Source organism: Oncorhynchus kisutch, linkage group LG5 (genome assembly GCF_002021735.2).
Source record: "Oncorhynchus kisutch isolate 150728-3 linkage group LG5, Okis_V2, whole genome shotgun sequence".
In the NCBI taxonomy this organism is placed as follows: Eukaryota; Metazoa; Chordata; class Actinopteri; order Salmoniformes; family Salmonidae; genus Oncorhynchus; species Oncorhynchus kisutch.
This window is the reverse complement of record NC_034178.2, coordinates 37372845-37389838: the sequence shown is the minus strand read 5'-3', so window position 1 is coordinate 37389838 and position 16994 is coordinate 37372845. Positions and strand designations below refer to the sequence as shown.

Below are 16994 nucleotides of genomic sequence, written 5' to 3'. Positions count from 1 at the left end.
CATGATGGGTCGTGGCTGGGTCTTCCAGCATGACAACAACCCGAAACACACAGCCAGGGCAACTAAGGAGTGGCTCCGTAAGAAGCATCTCAAGGTCCTGGAGTGGCCTAGCCAGTCTCCAGACCTGAACCCAATGGAAAATCTTTGGAGGGAGCTGAAAGTCCGTATTGCCCAGCGACAGCCCCGAAACCTGTAGGATCTGGAGAAGGTCTGTATGGAGGAGTGGGACAAAATCCCTGCTGCATGGTGTGCAAACCTGGTCAATTACTACAGGAAACTTATGATCTCTAATTGCAAACAAAGGTTTCTGTACCAAATATTATGTTCTGCTTTTCTGATGTACCAAATATTTATGTCATGCAATAAAATGCAAATTAATTACTTAAAAATCATACAATGTGATTTTCTGGATTTTTGTTTTAGATTCCATCTCTCACAGTTGAAGTGTACCTATGATAAAAAATTACAGACCTCTACATGCTTTGTAACCTGCAAAATCGGGCAGTGTATCAAATACTTGTATCAAAGCCCTTAACCAACAGTGCAGTTGTACACATTAGGCAAGATGGCGCCGATAGAGATGGCAGCATTGCTTCTAGTCCTTAAGAAACTGTGCAGTATTTATTTTTGTGTATTTTTTTCTTACATTGTTATCCCAGAAAACCTTAAGTGTTATTACATACAACCGGAAAGAACCATTGGATATCAGGGAGACGTCAACTTACCAGCACAAACAGCACTACGACTAGGAATACAACTTCCCCAAAGCGGAGCCTTTGTTTGCACATCCCAGGGCATTTGAACTGATTCCAGAGCCCGATCCAAAACAATGCCACCGGAGGACGGGTGCCAGAGCGGTCTTCTAGTGAGGCTTTGGATGCGCACACACCACGCACCGCGTCGAGTATATTACTCGCTAATGTCCAATGCCTAGTTAACAAAGTCAACGAAATCAGGGCAAGAGTTGCTTTCCAAAGAGATATCCGGGATTATAACATACACTAGCTGGGGACATGCTGTGAGTCCATACAGCCAACGGGATTTTCCAAGACAGCCGTCAAGGAACTTCACTTGACTTTATGCAAACTGGAAACCATATATCCTGAGGCTGCATTTATTGTATCTGGGGATTTTAAAAGCTAATTTGAGAAAAAGGCTACCTAAATTCTAACAGCATAACGAGTACATGAGTGAGTAACACGCTCGACCATTGCTACTCTAACTTTCGCGATGCATTCAAGGCCCTCCCCCGCCCTCCTTTTGAGAAATCTGACCATGACTTAATCTTGTTGCTCCCCTCCTATAGGCAGAAACTAAAATAGGAATCGCCCGTGCTTAGGTTTATCCAACGCTGGTCTGACCAATCGGATTCCCATGCTTCAAGATTGCTTCGAACACGTGGACTGGAAAATGTTCCAGGTAGCCTCAGATAATAACATTGACGTATACGCTGACTCGGTGAGCGAGTTTATAAGGAAGTGTATAGGAGATGTTGTACCCACTGTGACTATGTAAACCTTCCCTAAATAGAAACCGTGGATTGATAGCAGCATTCGCGCAAAACTGAAAGCACGAACCACCGCAGTTAATTATGGCAAGGTGAATGGAAATCTGGCTGAATACAAACAGTGTAGTTATTCCCTCCGTAAGGCAATCAAACAAGCAGTGTCAGTATAGAGACAAAGTAGAGTCGCAACTCAACGGCTCAAACACGAGATGTGGCAGGGTCTACAGACAATCACGGATTACAAAAAGAAAACCAGCCCCATCACGGACACCGACGTCTTGCTCCCATACAAATTAAACAACTTCTTTGCCCGCTTTGAGGACAATACAGTGCCACCGACGCGGCCCGCTACCAAAGACTGTGGGCTCTCCTTCTCCGTGACCGACGTGAGTAAAACATTTAAACGTGTTAACCCTCACAAGGCTGCCGGCTCAGATGCCATCCCTAGCTGCGTCCTCAGAGCATGCACAGACCAGCTGGCTGGTGTGTTTACGGAAATATTAAATCAATCTCTATCCCAGTCTGCTGTCCCCACATGCTTTAAGATGGCCACCATTGTTCCTGTTCCCAAGAAAGCGAAGGTAACTGAACTAAATGACTATCGCCCCGTAGCAGTCACTTCTGTTATCATGAAGTGCTTTGAGAGAAGAGTAAAGGATAATATCACCTCCATCCTACCTGTCACCCTAGGACCACTTCAATTTGCTTACTGCCCCAATAGGTCCACAGACAATGCAATCGCTATCACACTGTCCTATTCCATCTGGACAAGAGGAATACCTATGTAAGAATGCTGTTCATTGAATACAGCTCAGCATTCAACATCATAGTACCATCCAAACTCATTATTAAGCTTGAGACCTTGGGACTTCCTGATGGGCCGACCCCAGGTGGTGAAGGTAGGAAACAACATCCCCTCTCCACTGATCCTTAACACTGGGGCTTCACAAGGGTGCGTTCTCAGCCCACTCCTGTACTCCCTGTTCACCCACGACTACGTGACCATGCACACCTCCAACAACGAGACAGCCTACAGGGAGGAGGCGAGGGCCCTCGGAGTGTGGTGCAAGGAAAATAACATTTCACCCAATGTTAGCAAAAGAGATGATCGTGGACCTCAGGAAACAGCAAAGGGAGCACACCCCTATCCACCTCAACAGGACAGTAGTGGAGAAGGTGGAAAGTTTATTTCTCCGGTGTACACATCACCGACAAACTGAAATGGTCCACCCACACAGACAGTGTGGTGAAGAGGTCGCAAAAGCGCCTCTTCAACCTCAGGAGGCTGAAAAAAAATGTGGCTTGTCACCGAAAACCATCACTAACTTTTACAGGTGCACAATTGAGAGCATCTTGTCGGGCTGTATCGGCAACTGCACCGCCCACAACCACAAGGCTCACCAGAGGGTGGTGCGGTCTGCACAGCACATCACCGGGGGCAAACTACCTCCAGGACACCTACACCACCTGATGTCACAGGAAGGCAAAAAAGATAATCAAGGACAATAAACACCCGAGCCACTGCCTGTTCACCCCACTTCCATCCAGAAGGCGAGGTCAGTACAGGTGCATCAAAGCTGGGACCGAGAGATTGAAAAACAGCTTCTATCTCAAGGCCATCAGACTGTTAAACAGCTACCACTAGCACAGAGGCGGCTGCCTACAGACTTGAATAAATAGAACACTAGTCACTTTAATAATGCCACTTTAAAAATGTTTACATATCTCACATGACTCATCACATCTGTATATAATGTATACTATATCCTTCAATATCTATTCTTTACTATCTATTGCATCTTAGCTGCTCTGTCACTGCTCATCCATATATTTTATACTTATTTATTCTCATGTCATTCCTTTACTAGATTGTGTGTATTAGGTTTTGTTGTGGAATTGTTAGATATTACCTGTTAGCTACTGCTGCACTGTCAGATCTAGAAGCATTTCGCTACACTCGCAATAACATCTGCTAACCATGTGTATGTGACCAATAAAATGTGATTTTTTATTTGAATACACAGGCTACTGAGAATATCAACTGTTAATAACAGAGAAACGCACACACACACACACACACACACACACACACACACACACACACACACACAGAGGGGTGTTACCAAAGTATAGTTGAGGACTTTTTTGGGGACCAACAATTGATTCCCATTCAAAATCCTATTTTCCCTAACCCAACCCTGATTTTAGCCATTAATCTAACCCTTACACCTAAGAACAGGCTTTGTATAAGTGAGGACCAGCAAAATGTCCCCAGTTATCTGAATTGTCCTTGGTGTACTATTCTTGTGTGGACTTCTGGTCCTCACAAGTATAGCACTACACGCACACGCACACACTAAATGAATCTCCTGCTGTAGCCTAGACTGTCGGGTAAATTAGCATCCGTGTTCCCCTCCATCGCTCAAATAAAGGGAAGCCTGATCATTTAATTACCGGAGTCGACATTCGTCTCTTGTGTATTGTGTGACTTGGGATGAGTCATATCAAGGCTAATGACACACAGCATACACCAATTGCTCCTCATCGACAACCACTGTCATTTCTCTAGGCTTTAGAGCCAGAATTAAGTCTGTTATAATGATTAGTGTAACATTTAAAACTGCTTTAAATCATCTTTCCCACAGCAATTAAAAAATGACCTATCAACATGACGTTATCCCTGACCGCTTTGGCATCAGCATCTTTAGACTGCTCCATGTTTACATACAGCGTCAGCCAGTGACAGAGGACAAGAGGACGTGCTGCTGCACTGCACTGTAGAGCACGGCTCATAAAGCAGGCCTGATCCTATCATCTGTCTCAGTGTTTGGGTGGCCTGGCCTCAGATGAGCCTACAGCAGCGTGCATGTAGGCTTACATCAAAGCCAAGATGCGTGAAATGAGTGTGGCCTCAGCTACACCATCAGCTCAATTTTTTGGAACACGCAGGACACCCCTGTGACGCTTGCTCACGCCTCGGACAGACAGATGGAGAGATGGATGCCTGTCCGGGAAGGAGGGAAGCATCATCTGTAAATTGAGCGGTGTAGCGAGGGGGAGGCAGCTCGTTGCTGGACACGCCACGCCAGGGTCATAATGAGGGGCGTCGCCCTGGGTTACTGTAATATGTAACCATGAGGATGTCAGGAAGAAACAGGGCCACGGTTCTCATGCCATATTCATGATCAGTGGGGGGTGGAACTGAGTTGTCAGAGTGCTCTGGGTACATTTCCCTGTGGAGTGAGACTGGGTCCTCAGGCAGTGTGTCCCATAAGTGAAAATGAACTATTGTGTTCCATTTCTACAAACATGCGAAAGAGGGAGAAAAAAAATCTCCCTCCTGTTGCTGACTAACAAACACAGTCAGTGACTGAGAACGGTTCTCAATCTTTAATACTATCATGTGGTAGGAGGTGCTGTAGAACATGAGAAAAATGGAGCAGTCCAGCATTTTCCTATTAAAGGAGCACTGCTTGACTTCTAGAAGGTCACTAAATCATAGACTATGTGCCCCTATGGCATTTGAAGGCCTTTCTAACGCTACTACCTTGCACCATCTGGGGCCTACCTTTGAAATGACAAAACACTTCCTGCAGCATTAAGAGTGAGAGAAGGGCTCAAATTAGCCCAGGTCCAATCCCAGATCACATATTGATTTATCTCAGATGAGGAATGGCAGACAGGAGACTGTTGAATCAGACAGGGCCATGGGAGAAGGGGGAGGAATGGTCTAGTCAACATGGGGTGGAAAGGGGTGGTGTTAATACAAGGTGAATATATTAACAATATATACCAAGACATACATAGCCATTAGACATGCTATTGACAGGTGTCTTGTATATAAAATATGTCCTACAGCGCTATGGTGGTTGCCAGACCATGGAGCTCATATCAGGCTCATCAACTGGAGATCAGATTAATCACACACATCATTTGCTCCATGGAGGATTCCTCCCCCTTCCTGGAGGATTTCGTTCCGTTTGCTTCTGTTTAAGAATAGTTTTTCAACTGATTTAGAGGAATGAGTACACCCCTGATCATCTGCAAACACAGATCACTTTCATAGCAGCCACATACAAATCAGCACGATCACTTTGCTTGTTGTATAATTCCTTCTGGCATCTACGCGCTCTCCTCCTCTCACCTTTTCCCTTTGATTGTGGACTTCATTGCACAACACAACAGCTGCTCTATGATCACGCTAACTGCTACACACAGCCTACATCGTTGTCACCATATTAGCTAACGCCATAGTCAACATAACTACTAGAACTAACGCGCTAGTAAACACCCTAAACTCACCCAGTAGTGTAGTCAGCAGCAAGCAGTTTAGCAGCTACAATGGCGGGCCCCGATGGTAGTACCTTTATAAAACCAAAAGCTTACTTTGACTTGGAAGAGTTCCAGTGTGTGATGGCCATACTAGCTAACATAGCATCCCTTTCTGTTTGAGACGGTTGTTTGAGTAGGCTAAACTAGCTTCCTGCATTTGCTAGCTAAGTAAGTGAAAGTGAGAAAACAAAAATGGGAAAAAAGCAGCTAGCTCTCCCTCTTGTTAATTCTGCTTCATTTTGGAATACATTATTTGTTAAAAACTGTTCAACTATTCTTTCTCTCTCTCGGAGTCAACTACTCTCCACATTTTATGCACTGCAGTGCTAGCTAGCTGTAGCTTATGCTATCAGTACTACATTCATTTTCTGACACTTTGTTGACTTACTGTGTAAGTCTGTGGAAGGGGGTGAGAACCATGATCCTTCTAGGTTTTGTATTGAAGTCAATGTAGCCAGTGGAGGACGGAAGCTACCGGTCTTCCGGCTACACCATGGTGCTACCCCAGAGAGTGCTGTTGAGACTACTGTAGACCTTCATTGCAAAACAGTGTTTAAATAAATCATTTGGTGACGTGAATATATTTAGTATAGTTTTATCTAAAAAATTATAACCTTTTTTAATGTTTAAAATGGTCCTCCCCTTCCTTCTCTGAGGAGCCTCCACTGGTGTGTATGCGTGTGTGTGTGTGTGTGTGTGTGTGTGTGTGTGTAGGGGCAAGAAGTGACTGAGGAGCTGGTAAACAGTAAGAGAGAACAGGAGTGTAAAGAAGCTCATTATTAAGTGAGTGAAGTATTCCGGACATCGATAGGACCTCTTTAAAGCAGAAGTGATGAGATGGGTAAAACATGCCAGGTCAGATGAAAGGCGATCATCCCAGCTGAATGGCACTCTGAGGGAGGGAGTGCTTCTTCTCAGGGCCATTCACATATCGACCGCAGGTGCAATTTAGAGGAGATTGAGATCTTATTGCAATTTAGCCTAACTTCTTGTTTTTAACATTCATCCAAAGTACTAGGTACTGTGGGATAACAAGCAAACAGTTTGTGTGTGTGTGTGTGTGTGTGTGTGTGTGTGTGTGTGTGTGTGTGTGTGTGTGTGTGTGTGTGTGTGTGTGTGTGTGTGTGTGTGTGTGTAAAGGACATTCCAAAGCAGTTATTTATAACTCTTTTGAAGCAAATTGTATTTTGGTTTCTTCACAATTACACCAGAGAACCGCATCAGGATACCTAGGCTAATCCATATGAAAGTGCCTAAGTGGAACATAGATCTAAGAGATAATGGTATTTAGTTTGGCAGCCAGTCTGAGTTACATTTGATTTATTTCGATAAGCAACACAATTACAGCCGGCAGCTGGAAGGTTAGAGGGCTCACATAATGAGATCACTGACTGAGGTAAACAGAGACAATTAGGACAAACAAATGAAGGCAATACACAATTATCGGAGTGTGTCATTTCACCAGTAGCATCCCAACAACTAAAATAAGAACATTGCAATGCTAAATTAACAAAAAATAGCCAACTGTTATTCCAATCTGCAGGTTATGACACAGCAACTAATGATCCAAACAGCGACAAGCAGTACATTTGGTCCTGAAATTAGGAGGTATCATTATCATGTACTGAATGTACTACTGAGGCATTTATCTCTAAACATCCTCAAGGATAAAAACAATGTGTCAAGAGAAGTAATATTCACTTAGTGTTAATAAACCCGTCTGTCATTCACAGTTGGTTAATTATGCAATTCAGCTCAGTATTGCCATGGGTTCGTTCAAACATGAAAACATGAAAATCGAAATAAAACAACTTCTTGCTTCTTGACTGGAGCTTCGTGCCTGGAGTAGGCTACAACTCATAAAAACAACGCACTCTACTCCAACCAATTGGACCAAAGTAACAAAGTGAACGGGCAAAACTGAAGTGTTTCCAATTTCCCAAAATCCAGATATCTTCAGTGTATGGAGGATTGCTATATGGTTTTATATGGAGTTTGGGAATATGGAGTGTGAAAAAGAGGAAAACTCCAACGTTTTGACATTGAGTTCAAACATCACACTTCGCATCCAGTTCGCCTGTAGCGTCATATTGTTTCTTTGAACTGCAGCTCCGTAGCCACACATCACAACTCAGAGGCTTTAGACAAGAGCTCCAGAGCCTCGACTTCTCCTCCTACCATTTACATCCCATTCTGTACGTCAATGCCTGGCCCAGTCCCAGTACTCTGTGAGCAAAGGACCTGAAACCAAGTAGAAACAGCCTACATTCAGCTAGGATCTTATAAGCAGTGAGGTGGAACAGCTACAATATAGCAAATCGTCAGCTACAGTATAGTTGGTTGAGGAGGCCTTGGCATGATTCACTGAGCAGGCAGCTGAGGTCTGACGGGGTCTGCTGCTAGTCCATGATCAGCCGTTATACTGAGGCTGTTAGCATTTCCTGAGTTTCCACTGAGATATTAGCATTTACGTTACGCTTAGAGATCTATTAAGAGACCCCGATCACAGTGCTGTATAGTTCTAATCATTTAATTGTAACCAAATCAAATCAAAGTTTATTTGTCACGTGCCGAATACAACAGACCTTAGTGAAATGCTTACAGACAGGTTCTAACCAATTAAAGGTATAAGGTGAACAATAGGTAAGTAAGGGAATAAAAACAGTAAAAAGAGTAGCGTAAAAGAGGGGTTGGCGGGTGGTGGGTGGCGGGACAATGCAGATAACCCGGTTAGCCAATGTGCGGGAGCACTGGTTGGTCGGGCCAAATGAGGTAGTATGTACATGAATGTATAGTTAAAGTGACTATGCATATATGATAAACAGAGTAGCAGCAGCGTAAAATAAGAGTTGGGAGGGGCACACAATGCAAATGTCCGGGAAGCTATCTGATTAGGAGTCTTATGGCTTGGGGGTAAAAACTGTTGAGAAGCCTTTTTTGTCCTTGACTTGGCACTCCGGTACCGCTTGCCATGAGGTAGTAGAGAGAACAGTCTTTGACAATTTTTTAGGGCCTTCCTCTGACACCGTCTGGTGTAGAGGTCCTGGATGGAAGGCGGCCTAGCCCCAGTGATGTACTGGGCGGCCGAGCAATTGCAGTACCAGGCAGTGACGCAACCAATGCTCTCGGCGGTGCAGCTGTAGAACCTTTTGAGGATCTGAGGACCCATGCCAAATGTTTTTTAGTTTCCTGAGGGGGAATAGGCTTTGTCGTGCCCTCTTCACAACTGTCTTGGTGTGTTTGGACCATTCTAGTTTGCTGGTGATGTGGACACCACGGAACTTGAAGCTCTCAACCTGCTCTACTACAGCTCCGTTGATGAGAATGGGGGAGTGCTCGGTCCTCCTTCTCCTATAGTCCACAATCATCTCCTTAGTCTTGGTTACGTTGAGGGATAGGTTGTTATTCTGGCACCACATGGCCAGGTCTCTGACCTCCTTATAGGCTGTCTCGTCGTTGTTGGTGATCAGGTTGTATCGTCTGCAAACTTAATGATGGTGCTGGAGTCGTGTCTGGCCATGCAGTCGTGGGTGAACAGGTAGTACAGGAGGGGACTGTGCACGCACCCCTGAAAGGCTCCAGTGTTGAGGATCAGCGTGGCAGATGTGTTGCTACCTACCTTCATTACCTGGGGGTGGCCCGTCAGGAAGTCCAGGATCCAGTTGCAGAGGGAGGTGTTTAGTCCTAGGATCCTTAGCTTAGTGGTGAGCTTTGAGGGTACTATGGGGTTGAATGCTGAGCTGTAGTCAATAAATCGCATTCTCACGTAGGTGTTCCTTTTGTCCAGGTGGGAAAGGGCAGGGTGGAGTGCAATATAGATGGCATCATCTGTTGATCTGTTTGGGCGGTATGCAAATTGGACTGGGTATAGGGTTTCTGGGATAATGATGTGAGCCATTACCAGCCTTTCAAAGCACTTCATGGCTATGAACGTGAGTGCTACGTGTCTGTAGTCATTTAGGCAGGTTGCCTTCGTGTTCTTGGGCACAGGGACTATAGTGGTCTGCTTGAAACATGTAGTTCAGTTCGAAGAAAGTTGCTAACTTGTGTTAGCACAATGTCTGGAAGTCTATTTCACTACTAGGACGCTAGTAGATACCATAGACTTCAAGTCATTACCCGAACAATAGTTAGCAGTATCTTTCAAAATACCACAAATTTCCTTTGTTCTGGATGCAGACTTACAAATGGTATCAACGAGTTCATCTGACTCTGGGGAACTTGACAAAATCCATAAGTATCCCTCCAAACCAATGGTTAGATCTAGCTATACATTATTGAAATAATGCCCCCTACTCTACTCACCAGCACCACTCGATTCAAATCTCAATATGTGCTCTGCGCCACCATAGAAAAGCAATCTCACCATTCAGATCTCACTACACATACGCAGAGAGCCATTACCACTATTAGCAAAAGGTGCTCTTGATGGCATGACCTGCTCGTCATTCCAATGTTCCCTCCTTATCGCCCCAGTCCAATGTTTACTGGTCCCACAGCACTGGTCTCAGGTGATGGCTCCCTATAGCCTGCCATCTGTAATGCCAGGCTTAATGCTCTACGCAGAGGGAATGAACTCTATTATGGAGTGGGAGCCTGTTTCTGGGCTTTCTCTCTGGCTTATCATTGCTTGTCTTTACGACACAGGGGACTGGCTGTTCCCGGAGGCCTAGCCTGCAGGCCGACAGACCATTTTTCCACAGCAAACCCAGATCTCTGACGTCACAACCAACTCAATGATGGCTGATTGTGCAAGTCCCTGGAGGGCATGTGTGTGTTAGTCTGTATTTGTACGGTGCATGATTGCCTTGGCCTGTCTGAGAGGTGTAGATGAAACAGATCCAAGGACATGAATAGGAGTCATTCCCTAAGCCTCTAGAACTGTGGCCTCACGTTGCAGAGTGGGGCTCTTAAAGAGGGCCAACAATGAGCCCCGTCTCCTAGACTCCGACAGCCTCACACCATGTCCAAGCAGGCGCTCTGACATTCGACGCGGGCCCAAGACATCTCCATATGCACAGAGAGGACCAGAGAGTGAGTGGCTGATCCAGAGTGGAGTGGTTGGGCCTGCTCCTCAGAGCCCCTTACAACGCTGCCTTAACAGGATTTAGCAGATCAAAGGCTGGGGGAGGAGAGAGCTGCCATACACTGGGTATATCTGCAGTAGGTGGACAACAATACCTTTCAAGAATACTCTTCATGTAATGGGGCGATTTGGAGTGGAAATGTGACGGGAAACGGGCCAGGACCTCTTCTCCATGAGGTACACCATGCCAAAGATGGCACAACTAGCCAACAAAGGGGTTAGGTGACCGTGTACAGTAGACACGCTCAGCAGGCTACAGCCAGAACGTGTATATGTTTAAGGAAAATACCTTACTGTTTAGATCAGTGGTGTCCCCCCCAAAAATGTGGGACTAAAAATGACTAAAACCAAATTGAAACTGTAAACATGCTAATGGCGCTATATTTATACCGTTTATTGACTGTCCAGCTCACTAATAATAACTGAAATGAAACTGGTGACGCAGAGCAGAAACTAACACATTGAGAGAAGCACACACACACCTACCACACACTGCCGAAAGGAACACAAAGGTCTGAGTGAGTGAACACCTTCGTATACAAACACCCACGCACAAAGTGCATCACAAACACTAACAAATGCTTGGGCTGGAGGGGAGGCACAAGTGAAGCTGGATGATCTGAGTGAGTACACACCTCCAGAGCAGATACAACACACACACACACACACACACACACACACGTTTGTGCACACATAGAAACACACACAACCCAGTAGGGAGGCAAAGGGTGAATATGAGCGAGTACACACCTTCAGCATGCCTAATCAACAATGTGATTAACACCCAAGGTTGGTGACCTAGTCAAATATTCTCTCTATTATTTTTCTATTTTTCTCTCTGCATGGTTGGGAAGGGCTCCTAAGTAAGCATTTCAATGTTAGCGTACACCCGTTCTTTATGAAGTATGTGAAAAAGAAGATTTGACACACCATCTCTTTCCTTCCCTCTCTGCCTTGGAGCTGGTCAACTGAATGGGCTAAATGCTAATGTACCAATACATTCAAGGTGGATCAGAGAACCTAGCTGTGTCCGTTCCCTTTACATCTTGTTACTGGCACAAAGCTGTGAAAACACCCACAGGTGACAATTACCCAGTCACTCCCTGCCGTCACACACAGCCTAGGAGCACAGCACCGTCTTATAGGGGACATAATTCACCACCACCTAGGAAATACAGTGCACAGGACAAAACATTAATCTGCTATTTCCTATCAGGACTGAGCAGGAGGGAGTGTAATAAAGAGGAAATTTGACTGTGGGTATTTGGTCACTGCCTACAGGTAATGTGGGGGGGGGGAACTCAATACTACAACTATTCTGTCAAAGTAAGCAGTTCCTTATATGCCTGTGAAAGAGTGGGGCTAGTTATTCTAGCAGGGACGTAAGGCGCCAGAGGACAGAATTGAAACACCATTGAACAGAAGAGACTGCATGTCCAATGAAATGAATAGGCTTTGCCCACATACTATACACACCAACACTTACTTTAGATATTACGTTCAATGTCTTCAATTCAATTTTCTTCATCCTTCTTTTTCTCTAACCTCTTCCCTCATCCTGTACATTTTCGTCATATTCCCTATTCTATATGGTCCCTCTTTCTAATTGACCTAATCAATGCTATACTCCAACTGAGAAAAAAACATGGAAAAAAAAAAAACAAGATTTAAATCATATCCAATCCCAGGACCTGTCCGTTCTAGCTGAAGCTGTACACTCCCAACTGAATCTTGTAGTTGGAATAGAACGATCTGAAGAGATCAAAGCGGAAAGAGAGCTGACAGAGAGAGAAAAGAGAGAGCAGAGAGTGAGGGAGCAGTGGACGGACACACTATCCAGTGTTTGCCATCTCCCAGATAAGAGAACGAGCCAGGTTATGCTTAATTTTACCTGGTATTTATTACTAAATGATCCTCCTTGCTAATGGTGTTTAAATGTTACCTTTTTGATAGTCATTGATAGCCACAACGTATCAATTGACACCAGCTATACATAACCATATTAATTGCTAGTGGCTATGAAGAACCTAGCAGCTAAAATAAGGCTGTGCTAACGAGGTTAGAATATACTAACTTAGGCAGAATATCAGCTTCCCTGGATACAAACTGTAGTTGGCTGCAGTAAATGAATAATACTGCTGCACTAGTGAAAATGAGTATACAGCTAGAGTTTTATGTCACTGTTAGGCATCTCACATTACACCAAACCTCAAGGTGGAAACTGTTGGGGGGTGAAGCACAAGGCTTTTGAGTTGAGTATTGAATATGGCAAAATAAACATTCCACTGCTGACTCGTCTTCAAACACGGATTAACATTTCATAAGGTTGAAACGAGTCAACATGTTCCATGCCAAAGCAAATAAAACATAAGAAATTCAATTGTAAGCATGAATATTAAGTATTTGTCATGACAAACCCTTGAAACGCTTTCAAGTACCTTATTCAGTTGGACACATTTCAACATTTAACAAGTGTGTATCTTTGGCATTTCCAGCTATTGATTCTTACTCTGGCTCAAGTTGTTCACAGCCTAGGCCTAAATGGAACTGAGACAAAGAACATCTTTAGTGTAAGGAATATATTAAAAGAAAAATGTAAATGAGGATTTTCATCATGCCAAGAATCTAATAATTAACATTCCCTCCACAGATCTGATGAGTCTCCAAATCCCAGTATGAAATGCAAATGGCAGTACACGGAGGTTTAATGTCAATCCGCTCTCATCTCTCCCCCATAAGGGAGGGCCTGTGTCTGTCTCGCCTCTACACTGCTGGAGGAGGAACCGGTAGCTACTGCCTTTACTCTAGGGTTTGGGCTTCGAATTGAAGCCAGGATAAAGAGAAGACTACTTCCTATGCAGGAATAACTGAAGTCTAATGCTGTCTTTAAAAGCTGGCTAGGTTTCCCCCACAAATTCATCTCTATTATGACCTCGTTTGACATCATAATGTATGAATTTGATCACACTGCCTCAGAGGACTGAGAAACACTTAAACCTCTACTTTCTCTCTTATTTTATTCTCTCTTATTTTATTCTCTCTTATTTTATTCTGTTTTCAGGACACCTTGATGATTTCATGCAGGACAAAAAATAATATATACACAGTGGACATTTGACTGGGACAATACATCGTCAGTGGCAGAGTTTCACTAGCACCTTGTTAAAATTCATCTATGGTACGTGTGTGTGTGTGTGTGTGTGTGTGTGTGTGTGATTCGTGCCCTCAAGTCTCCGACTAAAAAAGAAGAAACTGATATAGGCTTATCTCTGATATAGCCTATAGATACGTATGACATGGCTGGTCATTGGCTCACATCAACACCATCATCCCAGACACCCTCAACCACTCCAATTCGCATACCGCCCCAAAAGATCCACAGATGACACAATCTTTATTCCACTCCACACTGCCCTCTCCCACCTGAACAAGAGGGGACTACAGCTCAGCGTTCAACACCATAGTCCCCTCCAAGCTCATCACCAAACTGGGGACCCTGGGACTGAACACCTCCCTCTGTAACTGGATCCTGGACTTCCTGACGGGGCGGCCCTAGGTGGCAAGGGTAGGCAACAACACGGGGGCCCCTCAGGGTTGGGTGCTTAGTCCCCTCCTGTACTCCCTGTTCACCTATGACTGCATCGACACGCATGACTCCAAAACCATCATCAAGTTGGCAGATGACACGACAGTGGTACACCTGATCACCGACAGCGATTATACAGCCTACAGGTAGGTCAGAGACTTGGCAGTGTGGTGCCAGGACAACAGCTTCTCCCCCAACCACAGTAAGACCAAGGATATGATCGTGGACTACAGGAGAAAGAGGGGAGAGCAAAGTCCCTCTTTGCCATGCAAATGAACTGAATCGCCAAAAATCATTTCCACTGCATTTCATCCCTGCCACAATAGGACCAGCTGACATCATGTCAGTGATTCTCTCGTTAACACAGGTGTGAGTGTTGACGAGGACAAGGCTGGAGATCACTCTGTCATGCTGATTGAGTTCGAATAACAGACTGGAAGCTTCAAAAGGAGGGTGGTGCTTAGAATCATTGTTCTTCCTCTGCCAACCATGGTTACCTGCAAGGAAACACGTGCCGTCATCATTGCTTTGCAGAAAAAGGGCTTCACAGGCAAGGATATTGCTGCCAGTAAGATTGCACCTAAATCAACCTTTTATCATATCATCAAGAACTTCAAGGAGAGCGGTTCAATTGTTGTGAAGAAGGCTTCAGGGTGCCCAAGAAAGTCCAGCAAGCGCCAGGACCGTCTCCTAAAGTTGATTCAGCTGCGGGATCGGGGAACCACCAGTACAGAGCTATCTCAGGAATGGTAGCAGGCAGGTGTGAGTGCACCTGCACGCACAGTGAGGAAAAGATTTTTGGAGAATGGCCTGATGTCAAGAAGGGCAACAAAGAAGCCTCTTCTCTCCAGGAAAAACATCAGGGACAGACTGATATTCTGAAAAAGGTCCAGGGATTGGACTGCTGAGGACTGGGGTAAAGTCATTTTCTCTGATGAATCCCCTTTCCGATTGTTTGGGCATCGGGCAAAAAGCTTGTCCGGAGAAGACAAGGGGAGCATACCATCAGTCCTGTGTCATACCATCAGTCCTGTGTCATACCATCAGTCCTGTGTCATACCATCAGTCCTGTGTCATGCCAACATTAAAGCATCCTGACACCATTCATGTGTGGGGTTGCTTCTCAGCCAAGGGAGTGGGCTCACTCACAATTTTGCCTAAGAACACAGCCATGAATAAAGAATAGTACACACACATCCTCCGAGAGCAACTTCTCCCAACCATCCAGGAACAGTTTGGTGATGAACAATGCCTTTTCCAGCATGATGGAGCACCTTGCCATAAGGCAAAAGTAACAACTAAGTGGCTCAGGGAACAAAACATTGATATTTGGGGTCCATGGCCAGGAAACTCCCCAGACCTCAATTCCATTAAGAACTTGTGGTCAATCCTCAAGATGCGGGTGGACAAACAAAACCCCACAAATTCTGACAAACTCCAAGCATTGATTATGCGAGAATGGGCTGCCATCAGCCAGGATGTGGCCCAGAAGTTAATTGACAGTATGCCAGGGCGGATTGCAGGGTCAACACCGCAAATATTGACTCTTTGCATCAACTTAATAAAAGCCTTTGACACTTATGAAATGCTTGTAATTATACTTCAGTATTCCATAGTAACATCTGACAAAAATATCTAGACACTGAAGCAGCAAACTTTGTGGAAATGTATATGTGTGTCATTCTCAACTTTTGGCCACGACTGTACACACACACACACACACACACACACTACACTGACACTCAAACAAAACCAACACATATTCACATACACTACATATGCACACACGCGACATGCACATGCATACGAACACATACATAAACACACTCATATGCTGCTGCTATGGTGTTCTTTACTCTTTACTTTACTTTATTATAATATATCCTGATGCCGAGTCACTTAGCCCTGCCTTTATATACATATCTACCTCAAATAACTTGCACATTGATCTGGTACTGGAATAACAGCTTATTCTTGCATATTTTATTCCTGTTGTGTTACTGTTTCCTTTTTCTCTCTTTTCTTTACAAAATTCGATTATAACTCTGGTCAACTATTAAAGTGACTACATGAAACTGAAGTGAAGCAAAGGAATGGCATTCGAGTGACTTGTGTATTGCAATGAGTATCATGCCATATTTGTGCATAGAACATTCCACATCATGCCTCTGTCCTTTGTTCTCAATGTCCTTCGTTCTCAATGTCCTTCATCTTTGATGTATCAGAAATGTGTGGTAAACTGGCCTGTTCAACAGTGGATAGAAGGCACCAGTATTTAACACTGTTCTATGACACATACGAAGACACCAACCATTGTCAAATAGACATAATTTGAAGTGAAAGCAAACAGGGAATTAGTGCTCTGATGAGTGTCAACAAACTAGCACTGCGGCATTGTTACCAGCCTCCAACTGTTCGCTGCTGAGTTATTGGCAATCTGAACATTTAGTATTCAACTGTCGTAAAGAGAGCCAAGCTGCCAC

The 16994-nt window shown here is 44.5% G+C and overlaps 1 protein-coding gene across 1 annotated transcript in view; it reads right to left on the bottom strand.

Annotated features, from left to right (window-relative positions):
* Positions 1–16994, bottom strand: part of LOC109891006 (succinate--CoA ligase [GDP-forming] subunit beta, mitochondrial) — a 151476-nt gene that overhangs the window by 62476 nt on the left and 72006 nt on the right. The gene's annotated exons all lie outside the window — the stretch shown is intronic.